This window comes from Aulonocara sp. 'chitande type north' Nkhata Bay, linkage group LG16 (genome assembly GCF_057382095.1).
Source record: "Aulonocara sp. 'chitande type north' Nkhata Bay isolate Kocher_YH1m ecotype deep benthic linkage group LG16, A_spYH_male_GT1.1, whole genome shotgun sequence".
In the NCBI taxonomy this organism is placed as follows: Eukaryota; Metazoa; Chordata; class Actinopteri; order Cichliformes; family Cichlidae; genus Aulonocara; species Aulonocara sp. 'chitande type north' Nkhata Bay.
In genome coordinates this window covers 1,074,200-1,090,384 of record NC_141359.1, presented here as the reverse complement: position 1 = coordinate 1,090,384, position 16,185 = coordinate 1,074,200, and the positions used below count along the sequence as shown (strand labels likewise).

General features: G+C 51.1%; 1 pseudogene; it reads right to left on the bottom strand.

Moving 5' to 3' along the window:
- Positions 1-14,234: 14,234 nt before the first annotated feature.
- LOC147310742 (uncharacterized) lies at positions 14,235-15,141 on the bottom strand (annotated as a pseudogene).
- Between the last annotated feature and the right edge of the window lie 1,044 nt (positions 15,142-16,185).

Sequence of the window (16,185 nt, the reverse complement as noted above, 5' to 3'; positions counted from 1 at the left end):
AGGTGTATAATCAATTGTGTAGTGATAAGTTGTGTGATCTTTAACAGGCTACAGAGGCTGCATCTTGGGGGCATGGGAAAAGTTCGCATCTTGTCTTATTGTTTTATGGTAGGATTAACGTAGCTACGTTTGTTTTAGTCTAAGTGCTTTTCTGTTTAGATAAATCTGCTAGACTTCTAGGCGCCAGCCTTGGGGAGGCTTCACAGGGTCACATCTTGACCTCACACACACACACACACACACACACACACACACACACACACACACACACACACACACACACAGGCAAGGTACTCTTTGTGTGAATGTAGACGTTATATGTTAAATGAACCTATGCATATTCATGCATATTCGGAGTTTCACTCCGATTGCAGTCCTCCACCCTTGGCGATTGATGATCGCAATACCGTGCTTAACCGCGCTAGGAACACACAGCTCACCGTTCGCCAGAGCCCCCTCGAGTGACCTCACCGGTATACGGGTGCACTTAGATGCCCTCGCAACGCTGTCTTGGTCCGTGGGCAGCACGGTCGCGTCCCCGATTGTGAGAATGTTAAATTCTAGCAGTGTGACATCTCATCGCATCAAGTCCAAGGGAGCGGAGGGTGCTTCTGCGGTCGGTCCTTGCCAAGATGAAAAAACCGCCGGTGTGACGACGCAGAAGATCTCGGTGTTTGGTTTGACGGATCCGTGTACGACTCTGCTCCGTCCCAGCGTAGATTATGCATGATTGTAAAAAACCTCTAGCTTCCAATCGTTGTTGGTGCCGGGCAGGCCTGAGATCACGCGCGAGAACGGCACACAGCTGGGTGAACAAGGCCCGTTGCGGTCCGTGTAGTCCGCCGTGTTCGCGCAATGGCAATCGGCGTGTCGTTTGTGTTTCCAAACATATTTCAAATGTATTCCTCGTGTGATTGTACTTTCTGTAACGTTGCCATCAGGGCCAACCCGGTCGTACTGCAAATCCACTTCCACGTGTCTAAATACACGGAGAGACGGAGGCTTGATGATCAACGAAATGTCAAACACGTAGACAAAGAAGCCCCGTGCGTAGTCCTTATCCCACTTGGCACCCTTGGCGATATCACATCTGCGATCCACGCGGTTTACGGTCGAGCCGGTCGCGGACACCAATAGAGGGGATGTCGTTTGCATAGGCGAGACACGTTGCACTTTGTACCACTTGACGTCCGTGGGTCTGAAAATGCGCTCACCGCCCAGCGGTATGGTTGTGCGGGCCTGTACGATTAGCGTGTTGCCGAAAACGTCTACCGTTAAAGGGTCTTCGTGTGTCAATTCAATTCCAACACTGGTAGGATCCAGTCCGGGTGACATAAACGGTTTCAATATGTCTTTGTGCATTCTAGCTGTCGCGTCGAGCAAAGACAATGTGTTTAGGGCAGAGTACAGATGTTCGGCAACCCTCGACCCATCGGCAAACAAACGGTCCGCGACGATCTTGCCGCACTCGTCGGATATCGTAGACGGTGAAAAGTACTTGCATAGTTTCATAAACTCTTCCTCGGTCAGACTCGCCATCCAGAGTTTAGTCAGCTCGTTCAAGGTGTCGACTAATGCCGTCTACGCGGGGGGTTCGACTAACGTGCGCATAGGTGTGTAATCGTCCGGGTGGCCGCATATTGTATCGTGCCAGAGGGAACCGGGAAGGATGACTTGCTGGTTCGAAGGACACGTTTTGTGCAGGGCACATGTTTGGATGAGGGTATCTTGGTGGTCGGCCGGAGGTGTGCTAGCATGGTGGGAGGAAGACATGTAGAAGTGGCCCAGAGAGGCCCGAGGGCTCACACTAAAGCGTCGCCTGGTGCACCAGGAAAACGGTACCATACTCGCGATCAGCTCCACGCTTATCCGGCGGATTTGGTCGAGGTTATTTTCCGACACGTCGACTCTTCGCCCTCACGCACTAGGGATGGCGTACACAAGGCGAAAGCGGAGCCAAAGTGGGATACTGTGAATGGACGATAGATGCAATAGATTTAACCCTTTGTCTCGTACGTCTGTGTATCGTTGTTTTTTTTTTTTATTTCATGTTGAGCTGTGTATTGTGCATGTAAAAAAAACAAACAAAAACAAATAAAGAACCTTTGAGGCATGGTGAGTTGTAAGTGAAAGTTGTCTTTATTTTTATTTATTTGTTGAAAGACACCACAATTACACAGCGTGATTTATTGCAACACTACACACGATTAGATTTATTGAAACACTACACACAGCTCTTCGGTGTAATCGTTAGGTTGACCAACCTGCGGGTCTGGAGCCGCCGACCTGCGGGTTTGGAGCCGCCGACCTGCGGGTCTGGAGCCGCCGACCTGCGTGTTTGGAGCCGCCGACCTGCGGGTTTGGAGCCGCCGACCTACGGGTTTGGAGCCGCCGACCTACAGCACAAACCTAGCCGCCCCAGGCTGTAGATTTCTCCCCAACTGCGGTATAGATAAACCCTTCCCGACCGAGGCAAAAAAACTTCAGGGTCAATTGTGCTCTGGATGCACAGGCTACCTAGGGGATACGCGCACAAGGTTTTGGTGAGGACCACTCGAACACAGATGGCACGCTTACACTTTACGGTAGCGGTTCTTGTGCTTGCCATCGCCGGAAAATGTGGCGGGATCGTCAACCGAGGATCCCTGCACGCCACCATGCTCGCAGGTCTGAACACACACCCTACCATGCGACAGGTGACAGTGTACGATCCACACAAGTCGATCGTTAGGTGGCGTTTGGGGCCTAGTCCTCCGAGATGCGACTGGAGGATGACAGCCCATATCGTAGCTGATTACGCCGTGGACGAGACTCAGATCTCCATGAAATCGGACAACTGCTCGGAGTACACCACTCAGCATTGGTCGGGTACATTTCCCTGCGTATTCAACAGAGGAGATTTAACTACCACGTGCAAAGGCCCTCTCCCCGTAGGAGCGGAGAACGGAACGTGGCTCTTAGGCTACACGATTGTTGATCCCGAAAACACCTTGCTTCCACAGAAACCCCCACCGTTCAGCAGAAACGTCACGGCGACACCTTTCACAGCAGAGCCAACTCTACTCAGCCTGGCGGGTTTAGGGTTAGCGAAAGCCGTACAGATGTCCGGGGAGTACTCTGGGTCTGGCGTGATTGCATCCTCTTGGTACGACGACGTGTTGTACGTTACCCTAAATTCTAAAAATGTAATGTTTTCGTTGGATTTGAAGATAGACGTCTCAGAAGCGGAAAAGCACAGGGATGTCAACGTATCCTGGTGCGCTTGGACTGCGGGCAATAGACTGATTGTGGACATGCACGCGTCCTGGTACAATGTAAGCCTACAAGACCCGTCGGAGACCGACGACTACGACTACATCGCCGAGGCCGACGCGCCGTCAAAACGCACGGATAGGAATAAACGTTCCCCGGGCTTGGCTACGATAACATCCACATTAGGTCTAGATTTGCACACTTTAATCCTAGTTGCCAAAGTGGAAGAGCAAATTAATTGAACAAAGACCAATTTGGTTGCAATTGCCAATGACATAGCAGAAGTCAGCAGGGAACTTCGCGACATCATCGCGGCAACGGAAAACAGCTTGGTTGCAATTGCCAATGACACAGCAGAGGTCAGCAAGGGCCTTCGCGATATCATCGCGCACTACAACGCAAGCCGCGACGACACAGAGACTGCCGCAGTGTCCCACGTCGATGTAATCGACAGACCGCCGCCCGACGCCCCGGTGAAACACACGCCGCGCACCATTGTGAGTTACAGTAGAAACGACATAGAGTCTTCCGGCGTTACCATGGCTGGCGAGGTACACAGGTTACGTTACGCTGCGTCGTTGAAGTCTGCAGAGCACGAACCCAGACTGTGTCCCGTGATCACCCTAACAAGTGCCTGCGCTATCATGAATGTCATTGTGACAGACGAAACCCAGCTGCGGACACTCGGCGGCAATCTCACTGCGTTCTATGTCCGTGATTTGAATAGATGTGGGCATAAAGGACAGAAGTACATTTGCACCACAGGCAACGTGCGTGGGACAAAGGGACTGCTTATCGACGTAAAATACAGAAGTCCCATGTTGAACTCCGACGATCCGGCGTGGATGGAGTTACCCATCGGACCTCTGGCGCGTTGTGCCGAGAGGGTCTACCATTTCACTGAATGCGAAACGCCCCAGCCGCCGGCTCGATTCACCGGACCGCCACAGAACATCAGGCGTGGCAAGATGCACAAGTTCTAACGGCCGTTTCGTTCATGTAATGGTCGTTTATGTGTATCGTGAGGGGCCTGATCTAATGTTGTGTGTCCGCGGTGTTCTGTGCACTCCATCTGAATGCTGTAGTACATCTTGATATTGTGTTTTCCACATGTGAACCAAATAAAAAGAAACCTGTACTCATTGAGCGTGGTCTTCTTCTTTATTGTGAAGCAGCGACAACAAGCGAATGCTGGTTGATCAACGGCATTTTTATTCATTCATGACAACACAAAGCGTGTGTTATAATATCAGGACCCCGGTTATGTCTACAATGTCGCTAAACGTAACCTTGCGAAGACTTAAACACAGGGAGCTGTGTAGCTGTTAGTTTACGGTGTATGCTTTTCTGTCTCTGTCCAGGTGAGATTCTGGTGGTTGGTTCGAATCTTCCCACCTTAGCCGCTCCGGGTGACACTGTGGTGCTGCCGTGTCACCTGGAGCCCACGTTCGACGTCCGGGGTTTGACGGTGGAGTGGTCCAGACTCGACCTCAAACCTGACCCGTCCGACCGGCTCAGCCGAGTGGAGTACGTTCACCTATGCAGAGACAAGAACGATGTTCCCGACATGAAGATCGCGTCGTACCTCAAGAGGACGCAGTTGTTCGCGGACGCCATGAAACATGGGAACATTTCCCTCAAGATTACGAATGTGTCCGAGGGAGACGCAGGCAGATACCGCTGTTTTGTACCAAAGCTACAGAGTCGGGTGAAATTTGCGATTGTCGAACTTGTAGTCGGTGAGAGCAAATGTTTTTTTTTGTTGTTGTTGAAGGTGTTGTTGGTGAAGGTGTTGTGTGGTGCCAAGCTCACTCACACAGGCTACAGTGTGATGATGAGCGTTGACTCTTTTTTTTTTCTTGGCGTTTAGATTTGACATTTGTCAGAAACTCGACAACAGAGGCACCGCTGCAAAATCTAACAACTGCAGATCATCGAGACACTACTCCAACAAACGGTGAGAACAACACTCAGACCTTTCTGTGTACAATTCACAGTTGGTCGCTTTGTGTGTGTATGTGTTTGCGGTGACCTTGTTGCTTTTTCTACATCAGCAGATCGAGCCAGGATCCACGCGATCGTAGCTGTCGTCGGCCTACTACTTTTGCCTGTTGTCGGCTTTGTTGTATATTGTCATCGTCCCATTTGCTCATGTTACACCGACGTTAGACGCATGAGGGCTTTAATGCCACATCTTCCACGTACTGCATGAGTATGCGGTTACGACGATAGCCGTGTTACTTATTTTGTTTTATGATCTGTGCTGAGAGCATATTTTCTAATGTCAATGATGTACTTTGTGATCAATGTATGCGTGTACCTTTGTGTTTCCTGAATTGAATAAACTGTATATTTTGTAGTAATATCACGGTGTGTCTCTCTTACTTATTATTGCTTTCAGACATGTACTCAATAACAGCAATCACGAGTGTTTCCACAGTGGATTCTTTATTTGTTGTACATAACAAACACCAAACGCATTATTACTGTTAAGTGACAAAACATTTGTGTTTGGTTTGTGTAGCAAACACGAGAGCGCTGAGTTTAGAGGTAGAGTGCACTCTGTTATGTTTGGGGCACGGGTACGTCGTCGACTTGTCCGTGGCTTGCACGCAGAACAACCCCGTTCCAGTTTGCCTAACAGTCACAGGCACCCCCCACAAATCCATAAGTCGTTTAGCCTCATTCTCCACCCGTTCGCCGTCGGGGCTGTCTTCGGCGTCGAATTGGATTGCAGGCAACCCCTGGTGTTCTTTCAGTAAGTCCACGAATCGGTCACCCAGAAACGTGACATCGTCGGCGATGGGATTGGAGGAAAGTCCCACAGAAAGAGAAAGATGATGGTCGAACCCGGACCCGGGGAGATTGATCTGATCGTTGAACGTTTCTACGTATTCGAATCCGGTGCCCTGTTTGTAACAGTTGGGCAATCGCACTGATTTTCTGAAGGAATACGGAGCCTTGTCGATGGCCGAACGCCTTGTCGTTTTGCGAGGCGCGTCTGCGCTCAGTCGCAAACAGCGAACGTCGTTCTTTGAGGCGCTCTGCGATATCGCCTTGCTCAGATCGCACAGGCTGCAGGCCCATGTCTCCTCTGGGTACGAAAGTAACAGGTAGCGCAGAGAGACCTTCTCCATTTCTTGCAATAATGGCCTGTACGCCTCTATGCCACGGACACTGCACAGTTCCACGGGCAGATACCACAGCATCCTAAGGCTCAACTTAGATTGCACGGACGACGATCTGATGTACACGGCCACTTTACCGATTGCTCTCGTGAGCTCCTTCAGGCTTACGTCATCAGGGCTATTGGGCCGTTGGGCCCTTTGTGCCGTTGGTGTTGCGTTCACCATGGACAGTAACGACTCGGCTACCACCAACAACAAACTACTCGCCATCGCTCGGCTAACCTTGCGTCTCGTCGCGCAGTTGGCCTTCACCGTGTACCGTGCGTGACACGATGCGCAACACTTCATGTCCACATCTAGATTCAACCGAGTCACTGGTCTTCCGGGCAGAAAGACCTCATTGTAACAAGGCCGAGTCGTCAGCTCGCTGAGGTGTCCTCTGGATGTTACGACATAAGAATGCGTAGTCTTCCCGGTAGCAGGATCGACATTGTCCTCCATAAGCAGCACTGGGTTCACAGAGCCCCATTCTCTACGCGACGGCAGCGATCCAATCTGAGCCTGCGGTTCTCGCGTCACGCAGTACTGGATCAGATCGTTGAACGTGACACCTTGTCCCACGTGCACGGCAAACCTGTAAGGGAACGCCGCGGGTCTGTCCGCCAAAGTCCCCGGGTGGTTATTGAACCAGTGCATCGTGCCGTTGTGTTCCACCCGCTGCTGTGAAGGCGCGGTGTGAGAGGGCGCGTGCGTCGTTAGAAACGGTTAACCGGGGTTGTGGGGCGTTGGTGTACCCCATCGGTCGGTTTGACTTCCCGTTCCGCCACTGAATCTCTGTTCACAAAGGTGCGGTCGGACGTAAGTGACTCGGACTTGGGATCGTACTGCAGTTCGAACTTTAGCTCCGGTGTAACCTGAGCCGGTTCAGCTGGTTCGTCTTCGCCACAGGTCACGTCTAGCGAGTTGTCCTTCACGTAAGGGTAATTCCAACGTTTGAAGGCTAGGTGGTCCAGGCCCGTGACCGAAAGTCCGTGTAAGGACTCGTGTTCACCAACACTCTTGTCCAACAGCCCTCCGTGGTCGATTACATCTTGCAGCGAAGGGGGGGGCTGTGGTGTCCTTCTCCACATAGTACATGCTCATCATCCGGTTGAAAAGTGGGTAATGGTGCATAATATCGTACTTCCTGGTCAGCATTTCTCGTGTCACGCAAACAAACAGCGAATGCATGCGTTCACCCAGGTCAAGTTCCTCGGTGTCAGCGCGTTTAACGTAATGCTCCATGAACGCAGCACATTTTATTCCCTTCGACATACACATTTGTACCAGCTCGCTGTCAGTGGCAGCAAGCGAGGCATCGGCGAGAGGTTCTTGGAGCTCTATGTCATGGCCTGCCGCACACCGACGATCCTTCAACCCGGGCACCGCCATGTCTCGCACGATACGTATTTGACAGAACGTGATACGTTCCATGTCCGACCTCACCGCGTGGACACGGGCGATGTCGTCTTTGCGTAAGGCTAAGGCCGAACGAGACGAATTCCACAGGTGCCACACATTGGCCTCCGCTCCTCTTGTCAAGAAGCAGTGTTCCTGTAGACTAGGTGTCGTCTTGTTCGCAACAGCGGGCTCGGCGTCCATGTCCATCGGTGCGCTGGAAGGTTATGTTTGTGCAGAAACTGTAGCAACATAGCACTTACCGTGTGTATGCCACTTACCCGGTTTTTATACATATGCACGTGTGGGTGTGTGAAGAAGAAGAATTAGAAGAACAAGAACAAGAACAAGAACAAGAACAAGAACAAGAACAAGAAAAAGCTTTAAGAAACAGAAATGAGGTCAAGTTGACAAGACGTCGAAACCAACACGGCGATACCTACGTCGTTACTAGAAGCGAGGAAGTGGATAAAAGCCGAGCCCTTGTATCCATCGCGAAATCTGTAGATCCTATTCTCGGGACTGCCGTACACGCCGACTGGTTTCTCTTCCTCCTTGAACAACGGCAACCTCTGCAGTTCTTCCATGGCAGATTCTACACCCAATCTCAACGTAGTGCACATATCTTTCTACGCAGCACTTTTAATTCTTATTCTTATGTATATATCTCATGTATATCTCATGCACATATCTTTCTACATAGCACTTTTAATTCTTATTCCTACTTTTATTTTTTTTCATGTCTATTTAATCGCAATTATGACAGTATGTTTGCACTGAAGCACCGCAGCAATTTCCTAATGTTGTAAACCTGCACAACATTTGGCAATAAACCCCTTTCTGATTCTGATTCTGATTCTGATTCTGATGTGGTTATTTTGAGCCTGGACCATAACGTTGATGTCCAAGTGCAACAACATAGATGCTAGGAGCAGTCTCATCATCAGACTCTTGCCGCACTGCCTCGGTGCTAGGCAAAGCGTGTACGGATTTGCGTAACGCTGAAAGTCCTTCTCTATGTGATACCAGTGACTTTGCGTGGGTTTCGCGTGGTCGTACGCCTCGGATCCCAGGGGAGCTAGTCCGACTTTGGACACTAATGCGTGTTTGTACTTGTAGAGATTGTCACCCAGTTGAGTGAGCGTAACACCTAACACCACACCTCGCAGGAGTTCAATTTGAAAGGGTTCCAATCTCATGTCTTTGACTCGGAAATATTCAAACACCCGGTCGATCATGCGGCCGAATCTGCACATGACAGAATGCGAGTCCTGCTTACTAAGGGCGTTGGTCGTTTGCAAAGTCCGCATTCTCGCCCGAGTTCCTTCTAAGCTGAGCCGCTGTATCAAAAGGGCTTGCGCTGTGCGGTTCGTGAGCAACTGCGTGTACTTGGCCATCGTTTCAGTGTGTTCCCTGTCCTTCTCGCTGTCTCTCGTCATCTTGGACAGTCTGATTCGGATACAGTCCACCGACACCCCGATCGGAGCCGCTTGAGATGTAACGATGGGATCCCTGGTGAACTCTGTCAACAGCCACTGGGTTTCCTCCGCGCACGGGGACAGCGCACCGCGGTGCAGCATCGCCACAGCCGGTGAGCGTCGAGCGGACGGAAGCGACAATTATTTCGTCCGCGACGACGGCGCGGAACTCTGTCCTGCTCCACTTCTCGCAAATAGTCCTGCGTTGTGTCACACGGAAAAAGAACTGAGGTGTCCCACCAAGGCCTCTGTGATGCAGTTTGTCCTTCCGAATAAAATATACTTCAGATACTGCTGGTTGTTTTCGGGTACACCTACCGACAACGGCTACATTTTCACCAACGGAGGGGATGCATTAACCGATAGAGATTTGGTCGAACGAAACAGACTTATGATGACGAGCGAGCTGCCCAACGACGTGGATCTGGGCCTTTTGGTTAACCAGCGAAGGTGATTTGGTGTACGTGACAAGTAGTTCGGAGGACATGAAATTCCGGTCTATCAGAGCTAGAAACCGCAGTGTAGCACTATCGCTGTGGACCAGCAATCCGGAGCTGTGTGGTCAAACGATAAGGGAGTCCGCGTCGGCCTATTCCAACCTCATCCACATATGCGATCGCGCTAGCGTGTCTAGCAATGGGAGGTTCTATAATCTGTATGCCAACTACCCGCTGCCCGTGCAGGGTGAACCGGACGAACTCGCTGGCTGCGAGCTACACGTGTGTGAGGAAAGGGACGTGTGCGGCATTGAGATTCGCGACGGGGATCCGCTGTTGGTGTACCTCAGTCCGATGTACGAGAAATATTTTATAACGGACCAGAACAACGGCGTTGACCTACGGGATCGAGTGGAGTCGCTTGGGGCTCGATGGTTGGTGGAACACGATCGCAACGAAACGCTGTTCACCTTGCGTGTAAAACACAACTGGTTCACAAGAATGTGCATCAGAGTCACGATGTTAATGTCCGCCACGTAGGCTAGACCGCACGTACCGATGAAACAGTACTAACACTCGTCGGACAACTAGTCGTGCACATCCTACAACTCAGTGTATCCACGGTGGACATATATGTATCTAGCATCACACCATGGCGGAGCACCTTAACGTGACAGGTGCGTCTTTGCCACTTGGCGAAGTGCCGTCGTTTCCGGTGCGACTCCCTACTTCCCAAGCAGAACCCAATGCTTTTCTGCAATGTCTAAGCCGGGACCGGGGTATGTTGCCCTGACGCATGGCCCCGACGGCGACCTAGCCACGTTCGAGTTGTTCACTAAAGGCAAGGGTTGCATCTGGAAATACACAGTCGGCCCAGACGAGACGTGCACAGAGTACGTCTTGTCTTCTGGCAGTGGGTCCACCGCTCGGATTGTGTTTCGAGATCCAGACGGTAAATGCGTGGAGTATGTCTTGTCTTCTGGCATCGAACCGCCCGATCGCTTTGTGTTTCCGAACATGGAGTCGCTCACGCGGTATTGCAGAAAGCAGGCGACCGAGCGCGCGGTAGATAAAGATCACTACGACATGATCAGAGGCTTGGAAACGGCCGACCGAGAGGCCTCGTATCCTCGAGGAATCTGCGATATGATGGGAGACTTACAAGTAACGTCAGACCGCGAGGCTGCTTCCTACGACGGCGGACGACCTGTGGTGTTGCCGCCACCGCCTCCTGTCAACAGGAACACTAAACCCGGCGTGAACCGGGTCGCGCGCGAGACACACGGGGATCGTCCCGTTGTTCGCAGAGAGTTAAAGCCCCCGACAGGTACTCGTGAACTAGAGGAAGCCTATCCTCATCCGCCGCCGAGACAGTCTCCCGGAGAACGATCAAGGGCCGAGTGGACTGGCAGCGACGAGTACGAGTGGTTGGCGGCGTATCGCGACTGAGAAAAAGTGCCGCGGTGAGATCACACCGCAGGGCTCCCCAACTTGGGGAGACACGAAAGCCATTCCGAAGAAGACCGCAACTGTCCTCCAAATAAATGCCAAACGGAACCCGTCTAGTGTCTCGCAAGTGATTATGTGTCGATGATTCTGTCGTGACACTGACCTGCGAACGATGAAATTTGCATGCTTTATGTTTTTGTATCACATTTGATAATAAACGACCACCGTGGAACAACGTGTTGAATGTCCCATCTTTATTTATTCGTGTGCTGTTCAAACCACACGCGTCTGATAACTGACGCGTGACTCGTACATTATGTGACAGCTAGATGTTAGGTTAAGCATGAGTACTTGGGTGTTTGTCTACATTTGTCCACCTGCAAAAGTATAACCATATCATCACGACTCAATGTATCAAAGTCAAAATGAAATAAGGCCTGAAACAATGACACGGTCCACATTGTACACACATCTCAACGGCTTTATTCAAGAGGTTACACGTAACGTATTATAGTACAGAGAAACATGTGACATTCTGCGTTCCGCCAACAACAGAGGCACACAACTCTTAACGGAGGGACTTAGTGTAGTTTCCTTCTCGTGTAAAGCACCAGATGCCCTGGGTGCGATGTCCCACACCAGCCTGCGAAGCTGACACGTATGAGCTCGGTGAAACACCAGATGATTTGTTTCAGCACCTCAGTCCGGTGTCCGGTGAAACGCAAGTCGCCCGTGTAAATTATATAGTCTCCGCGAAACCTGGCGATCAGACCTTCGTACTCATCCGACATGATGCTAGGGTACGTGAACATGAGACCCGATGCACCCTTGTAGCGAAGAACCGCATCGCGACAAGACAGTGCTTTGACCAAATCGTTGGAAGGTTTTACATCTGTGAGATGCACCACCTTTGCGGCAAATAGCTTGTGTGCTATGTAGTAATCCGTTACGCCGGAACGGCTTTCCACCGACAGTATCTCAGGTATGGTGGGGAATCTGATCCCCTTGGCCTCGGTGATCAAGCTAGACAGGCAGCCGGCTCCGTGTTCGAAACGCACCGGGGTGGTTCTCAGCAAAGCTGCTACGCTACCGCATATTCTCTTCCACCGATTAGAAGGATGCTTCTCATCGGGGTATTTGCGGCTGATCGCAATGCCGTCGCAAAGCGACACATGGTCACCGTGGGCACATTGTGTAGGTGAAACCCAGACCGACCGGGTGTCATTCTTCTCCATAGTTGCGAGCTGGGTCTCGGAGCAAGTGCACCGTAAGTCATCCTCGTGTTCCATACGTGCAGCCAGCATATTCCTAGGTCGGCCGCTCCCGATGTCTAGGTCGGCCGCTCCTGGCGTCTAGGTCGGCCAGTCTTGCGGCCGTCTGTAAAAACATGGTACACAAAAACACACACAAGCATCAGTGTACCGACCAACATATGTACCACTTGATGTATAAAGTACGCAGCATACAAAAAATGCATATACTATACACCATGTTCAGTGGGAAAAAAAACAGAACGGTGTGTACCGAACAAAAACTCTGTCTCTGTCAGCATTTTAGGTCGGCGGTTGCTCGTTCTCAGTTGGTCCGACTCACTCACCGAACCCTTTCACAAGGGTATAAAGCCCCAAGACTACCGGTGTGTTCGTCGATTGCAAGTGGGTTTGCTGGAAAACATGTGGCAGTCAAAAGCTTGCGTTCGAGTGCTAGTCAGCCTGCTAGCACTTTGGCTGGAGTGTTGCAACCAAAGTGCGATTGGCTACGCTGGCCAAGAACAACTAGCTGTATTTGGGAAACTGTCTTATTCGCTCTCATTACCTGGCTATTTGGAAAGTCCTACTTCTGTCTTTCAAAAAAACGGTCAGGTCGTCAGGCCAGCTAGCCACCATCTGTATGAAGTGACACACACTAGATTGGGGTACCAGGTCACCATTCGATTTCTTACATGCAATGACGAAGGGCAATATGTGTTAGGCGGGGCGAGATTCACTGTCATCGCAAACCCAATCGATCGAGGTATATATTATTACACGTCAAAGGCGCGCTGTGGAACGGGAAGGACGCCATGTAGCGTAACAGACAGCACAGCAGTTATCACTCCGCTAGATGGAGTCGGCGCAATTTACAAGTTTCACGTTGAGACTCCCGACATCTGGCGTGTAATAGAGATATGGAACCACACTATGAGCCCAACACAAAGGCTGACCGGTGGCTGTTTTATAACCCCAAACGGTACGGCGTTTGTGGGGCGCGGCAATGTAAACTACAAGTATTTCATTTACACACGGCGAAGTGCTGAAGCGGATCAGTCCTGTTCACAAGTCAGTCGGTCTCTCGACGGTAATCCGGATGACGCTGATCCAATCGATGATCCTGCCACTGGGAGCACGGCAGAGGAACCCGAGCACATGACACCGCAGACTACCACTCACTGTACGTAGTAAGCACATATCCCCCCCCCCCCCCCCCCCCCCCCCAACCCCCCTCTGCGATATCACGATATCGCATTGGATGTTGGATGGGGTGTCAAGTAAAAAACAATGCACTCTTTTCATCCTTAGTGTGCACAGACGACTGCCGCATTGCCATACCCAAATTGGTCCCCCTGCAGCCCGTGGACACCACCAAGGTGCAGCTGTATGCCATTTTAGCCAAACGTAAGCCCGCCGAATGCCACACGTGTGTATGTTTGTGTAATATATAAACTAATTACCATGGTATATGTTCACAGTTGACAGGATAGAAGCCACGATCAACAAAGTCAACGTTTGCCGTTCCGACGCCAGCCGCAACGGAGGACTCGACGCCAAAGTGTTGCTCGTGCCGCTGTTTGCGTGTCTCTACATATGAACAACGATGCCGTTGGGGGTCTGCTCGGTGTCAACATGTGGTTATTATATGGACTCTGGTTGTATGCATAACAATCTTGTCTTCCACGCAAATAAAACAAACACGACTGACCAACGACAAAAGAGAGTGTGAGATGCTTTATTGGATGAATTCACAAACATATACACATACATATGCGCGTCCCCACATCGCAACATAAATGCACACTAGCGGGATTTACAGGCTGTGCGCTGAATGCCAGCGTAACGTTTCACACGGTCAATATCAACATCGGTGATCGCGGCGGCAATCCGTTTCCATCTACTGTCATCCAGTAACGTCCGCGCAGTGAGTCTGCGCTTCGGGTCGTACTGCAGCAATGCCAACGCGATTCTCTTCACCGCCGTACACCGCATCAGGGTGGGCATTACACGCATGGGATTCCAGAAGCTCTCCTCGTCGTGGTCGTCGCGGCCGAGAGTTTCCTTGATGATTTTACACGTTGGAAAGTTTTTACTGTGAAAGGTCATCGTCGCCTCCATGGCATCTACTATCAGCACGCCCAGGCTCCACATGTCGATAGCGCAGGTGTACTGCGCGATACCCTTCTTCTTTGTGTCAAATAATTCCGGGGCTCTGTAGGACTCCGTTACCAACCCAGAACTCATGGACTTCGCAGCATACCTAGAAAGGCCCATATCTGCCACCTTCACGGTTAGCGTGTCCGCTGTGAGCAACACGTTAGCGGGTGTCAGATCTCTGTGTATCATGTTGCATGTAAGACACAGCGTCGGCGATCTCCAGAGAGAAACGGCCGATAAACGTAATCGGCAACAGGCCCGAGTGACAGCAACCCTGGTAGATCACCTCAAACAGCGTTAAAGGGAGGTAGGGCATGAGCGTTGTTATCTCGCCATCGTGAAGAAAACAGTCCAGCGTCTCCACTATATTAGGATGGCCTCTCAAAGCCGATAGACAAGACAGTTCCCGGACGGTGGAGTCCGTCATACTGCCGTCTTTGTAATTGCGGTGGCACTTCAACGCATAGCGTTGATCGGTAACGCGACACTTAACGTGGTACACAACACCATATGCCCCTTCGCCTACCTGTGCAACAATTTCGTACTTGTCCATGGCGGTCACGCGAGACGCATGTAATGACAATCCGCTACAGTGACAAATGAGCGATGGTGGTGGTACAACCGCAGAGGCACTTCGCAGGCGTTGATGTTGAACAGAGTCTTGGTGGTTTCGCACGTGTCGATGTCGGTCGAGGTAATGGGCTGTGATTTGGTTACACGCTTACGGCGTGCCAACCAGTTAATTTCTCTGCAAAAAACACTGTTCCATCGACGACTGTTGGAATTGGAACTGTGGCGGACCGCTGATCGTTTAGCTCTTCTCGTAGCCGTTGCGCGGCGAGCTAGAGTACTCGCCGATACAGGTTCGGGTTTCTGAGTCTCGGAAATCACAGCGGGCAACTGCGACTCTGGTTGCTCGAGCATCGGTGTGCCTGCCGGCAGATCGCGTATAACAATAACATCAGAACACCCGGGTTTGTTTTCCACCTGATATCTTCGAACCAGCAACTTAGACTCCCCCGTCGAAGTGGAGCTGTGTGTCGGAGCGATTACGTTGTTCACGTCTTTGGTCTTTCGCACATAGAACGGCAGCGTTTCCGTTGGACACTATAGACTTGTAGAAGTCAATGGCGTCCCCGTCAGTTGTGCCCGCGTCGACTGGGTCGATAATCAGGTTGCCGCTTAATGATTTCCTAATGCACCGCGAGCACTTGGCATCTTTCGCATGTATGAACCCACACACGGTATCTTCCTGCAATAATACTATGTACGACACGTAGTTGGATGTCTCCAGGTCGGCCACCAGACACGATAAATCCGTGGAAGTCTAGCCTGTTGCGGCAAACGTATACCTTGTCACCGCTCTGATTTCAAATTCCTCTCCGTGTTGCTGTTCGAGCACACCGCCGCCGTGCTGCACAAGCGCGGAGTACTCCCGGAGCAAGGTGTTGGCGGACTCACGCTGAGGAATTGGTGTTACTTCTACTCGGCAGTTTGATGCTATGCTATTTAAGTACGTGTCCACACTGTTGATAGTACCTTGCGTTCTTAAATAAACAAAACCACTAAGCGTCTGGTCACCCGTAGATCTGATCAC